The sequence below is a fragment of the Prunus avium genome, chromosome 1, assembly GCF_965620075.1.
Source record: "Prunus avium chromosome 1, drPruAviu1.hap1.1, whole genome shotgun sequence".
NCBI lineage: Eukaryota > Viridiplantae > Streptophyta > Magnoliopsida > Rosales > Rosaceae > Prunus > Prunus avium.
In genome coordinates this window covers 24,396,251-24,401,464 of record NC_142284.1, presented here as the reverse complement: position 1 = coordinate 24,401,464, position 5,214 = coordinate 24,396,251, and positions in this window count along the sequence as shown.

The window sequence follows — 5,214 nt, the reverse complement described above, 5'->3', positions numbered from 1 at the left end:
TCCAATTAGGAACGAACTGCCGTTGAACTTGAATTGTCCAATTTCTCACACCTATTGATTTCGGATCGAGCCCCAAACTTGGGCAACATCATAATATGGTGGGAGGAGTCATTTGGTGAGTTTTGAGTGAAATCCAATGGCTAGAAGTATGGAATACAACAACCACTCCAATTAGGAACGAACTGCCGTAGAACTTGAATTGTCCAATTTCTCACACCTATTGATTTCGGATCGAGCCCAAAACTTGGGCAACATCATAATATGGTGGGAGGAGTCATTTGGTGAGTTTTGAGTGAAATCCAATCGATAGAAGTATGTAATACAGCAACCACTCCAATTAGGAACGAACTGCCGTTGAACTTGAATTGTCCAATTTTGAACACCTATTGATTTCGGATCGAGCCCAAAACTTGGGCAACATCATAATATGGTGGGAGGAGTCATTTGGTGAGTTTTGAGTGAAATCCAAACGCTAGAAGTATGGAATACGCCAACCACTCCAATTAGGAACGAACTGCCGTTGAACTTGAATTGTCCAATTTGGAACAACTATTGATTTCGGATCGAGACCAAAACTTGGGCAACATCATAATATGGTGGGAGGAGTCATTTGGTGAGTTTTGAGTGAAATCCAATCGCTAGAAATTTGGAATACACCAACCACTCCAATTAGGAACGAACTGCCGTTGAACTTGAATTGTCCAATTTCTCACACCTATTGATTTCGGATCGAGCCCAAAACTTGGGCAACATCATAATATGGTGGGAGGAGTCCTTTGCTTAGTTTTGAGTGAAATCCAATCGCTAGAAGTATGGAATACGCCAACCACTCCAATTAGGAACGAACTGCCGTGGAACTTGAATTGTCCAATTTGGAACAACTATTGATTTCGGATCGAGACCAAAACTTGGGCAACATCATAATATGGTGGGAGGAGTCATTTGGTGAGTTTTGAGTGAAATCCAATCGCTAGAAGTTTGGAATACACCAACCACTCCAATTAGGAACGAACTGCCGTTGAACTTGAATTGTCCAATTTCTCACACCTATTGATTTCGGATCAAGGCCCAAACTTGGGCAACATCATAATATGGTGTCAGGAGTCATTTGGTGAGTTTTGAGTGAAATCCAATCGCTAGAAGTATGGAATACACCAACCACTCCAATTAGGAACGAACTGCCGTTGAACTTGAATTGTCCAATTTCTCACACCTATTGATATCGGAACGAGCCGAAAACCTGGTTAACATCATAATATGGTGGGAGGAGTCATTTGGTGAGTTTTGAGTGAAATCCAATCGCTAGAAGTTTGGAATACACCAACCACTCCAATTAGGAACGAACTGCCGTTGAACTTGAATTGTCCAATTTCTTTCACCTATTAATTTCAGATCGAGGCCCAAACTTGGGCAACAACATAATATGGTGGGAGGAGTCATTTGGTGAGTTTTGAGTGAAATCCAATCGCTAGAAGTATGGAATACACCAACCACTCCAATTAGGAACGAACTGCCGTTGAACTTGAATTGTCCAATTTCTCACAACTATTACTTTTGGAACGAGCCCAAAACTTGGGCAACATCATAATATGGTGGGAGGAGTCATTTGGTGAGTTTTGAGTGAAATCCAATCACTAGAAGTATGGAATACACCAACCACTCCAATTAGGAACGAACTGCCGTTGAACTTGAATTGTCCAATTTCTCACAACTATTACTTTTGGAACGAGCCCAAAACTTGGTTAACATCATAATATGGTGGGAGGAGTCATTTGGTGAGTTTTGAGTGAAATCCAATCGCTAGAAGTTTGGAATACACCAACCACTCCAATTAGGAACAAACTGCCGTTGAACTTGAATTGTCCAATTTCTTTCACCTATTAATTTCAGATCGAGGCCCAAACTTGGGCAACAACATAATATGGTGGGAGGAGTCATTTGGTGAGTTTTGAGTGAAATCCAATCGCTAGAAGTATGGAATACACCAACCACTCCAATTAGGAACGAACTGCCGTTGAACTTGAATTGTCCAATTTCTCACAACTATTACTTTTGGAACGAGCCCAAAACTTGGGCAACATCATAATATGGTGGGAGGAGTCATTTGGTGAGTTTTGAGTGAAATCCAATCACTAGAAGTATGGAATACACCAACCACTCCAATTAGGAACGAACTGCCGTTGAACTTGAATTTTCCAATTTCCCACACCTATTGATATCGGATCGAGCCCAAAACTTGGGCAACATCATAATATGGTGGGAGGAGTCATTGGGTAAGTTTTGAGTGAAATCCAATCGCTAGAAGTACGGAATACACCAACCACTCCAATTAGGAACGAACTGCCGTTGAACTTGAATTGTCCAATTTCTTACGCCTATTGATTTCGGATCGAGCCCCAAACTTGGGCAACATCATAATATGGTGGGAGGAGTGATTTGGTGAGTTTTGAGTGAAATCCAATCGCTAGAAGTATGGAATACACCAACCACTCCAATTTGGAACGAACTGCCGTTGAACTTGAATTGTCCAATTTCTTTCACCTATTTATTTCGGATTGAGCCCAAATCTTGGGCAACATCATAATATGGTGGGAGGAGTCATTTGGTGAGTTTTGAGTGAAATCCAATCGCTAGAAGTATGGAACACACCAACCACTCCAATTAGGAACGAACTGCCGTTAAACTTGAATTGTCCAATTTCTCACAACTATTACATTTGGAACGAGCCCAAAACTTGGGCAACATCATAATATGGTGGGAGGAGTCATTTGGTGAGTTTTGAGTGAAATCCAATCACTAGAAGTATGGAATACACCAACCACTCCAATTAGGAACGAACTGCCGTTGAACTTGAATTTTCCAATTTCCCACACCTATTGATATCGGATCGAGCCCAAAACTTGGGCAAAATCATAATATGGTGGGAGGAGTCATTGGGTAAGTTTTGAGTGAAATCCAATCGCTAGAAGTACGGAATACACCAACCACTCCAATTAGGAACGAACTGCCGTTGAACTTGAATTGTCCAATTTCTTACGCCTATTGATTTCGGATCGAGCCCCAAACTTGGGCAACATCATAATATGGTGGGAGGAGTCTTTTGGTGAGTTTTGAGTGAAATCCAATCGCTAGAAGTATGGAATACACCAACCACTCCAATTAGGAACGAACTGCCATTGAACTTGAATTGTCCAATTTGGAAAACCTATTGATTTCGGATCGAGCCCAAAACTTGGGCAACATCATAATATGGTGCGAGGAGTCATTTGGTGAGTTTTGAGTGAAATCCAATCGCTAGAGGTATGGAATACACCAACCACTCCAATTAGGAACGAACTGCCGTTGAACTTGAATTGTCCAATTTCTCACACCTATTGATTTCGGATCGAGCCCCAAACTTGGGCAACATCGTGATATGGTGGGAGGAGTCATTTGGTGAGTTTTGAGAGAAATCCAATCGCTAGAGGTATGGAATACACCAACCACTCCAATTAGGAACGAACTACCGTTGAACTAGAATTGTCCAATTTCTCACACCTATTGATTTCGGATCGAGCCCTAAACTTGGGCAACATCATAATATGGTGGGAGGAGTCATTTGGTGTGTTTTGAGAGAAATCCAATCGCTCGAAGTATGGAATACACGAACCACTCCAATTAGGAACGAACTGCCGTTGAACTTGAATTGTCCAATTTCTCACACCTATTGATTTCGGATCGAGCCCAAAACTTTGGCAACATCATAATATGGTGGGAGGAGTCATTTGGTGAGTTTTGAGTGAAATCCAATCGCTATAAGTATGGAATACACCAACCACTCCAATTAGGAACGAAATGCCGTTGAAATTGAATTGACCAATTTCTCACCCCTATTGATTTCGGATCTAGCCCAAAACTTGGGCAACATCATAATATGGTGGGAGTAGTCATTTGGTGAGTTTTGAGTGAAATCCAATCGCTAGAAGTATGGAATACACCAACCACTCCAATTAGGACGAACTGCCGTTGAACTTGAATTGTCCAATTTGGAAAACCTATTGATTTCGGATTGAGCCCAAAACTTGGGCAACAACATAATATGGTGGAAGGAGTCATTTGGTGAGTTTTGAGTGAAATCCAATCGCTAGAAGTATGGAATACTCCAACCACTCCAATTTGGAACGAACTGCCGTTGAACTTGAATTGTCCAATTTCTCACACCTATTGATTTCGGATCGAGCCCCAAACTTGGGCAACATCATAATATGGTGTCAGGAGTCATTTGGTGAGTTTTGAGTGAAATCCAATCGCTTGAAGTATGGAATACCCCAACCACACCAATTAGGAATGAAATGCCGTTGAACTTGAATTGTCCAATTTCTTTCACCTATTGGTTTCGGATCGAGCCCAAAACTTGGGCAACACCATAATATGGTGGGAGGAGTCATTTGGTGAGTTTTGAGTGAAATCCAATCGCAAGCAGTATGGAATACACCAACCACTACAATTAGGTACGAACTGCCGTTGAACTCGAATTGTCCAATTTCTCACACCTATTGATTTCGGATCGAGACCAAAACTTGGGCAACACCATAATATGTTGGGAGGAGTCATTTGGTGTGTTTTGAGTGAAATCCAATCGCTCGAAGTATGGAATACACGAACCACTCCAATTAGGAACGAACTGCCGTTGAACTTGAATTGTCCAATTTCTCACACCTATTGATTTCGGATCGAGCCCAAAACTTGGGCAACATCATAATATGGTGCGAGGAGTCATTTGGTGAGTTTTGAGTGAAATCCAGTCGCTAGAGGTATGGAATACACCAACCACTCCAATTAGGAACGAACTGCCGTTGAACTTGAATTGTCCAATTTTTCACAGCTATTGATTTCGGATCGAGCCCCAAACTTGGGCAACATCATAATATGGTGGGAGGAGTCATTTGGTGAGTTTTGAGAGAAATCCAATCGCTAGAGGTATGGAATACACCAACCACTCCAATTAGGAACGAACTACCGTTGAACTTGAATTGTCCAATTTCTCACACCTATTGATTTCGGATCGAGCCCTAAACTTGGGCAACATCATAATATGGTGGGAGGAGTCATTTGGTGAGTTTTGAGAGAAATCCAATCGCTAGAGGTATGGAATACACCAACCACTCCAATTAGGAACGAACTGCCGTTGAACTTGAATTGTCCAATTTCTCACACCTATTGATTTCGGATCGA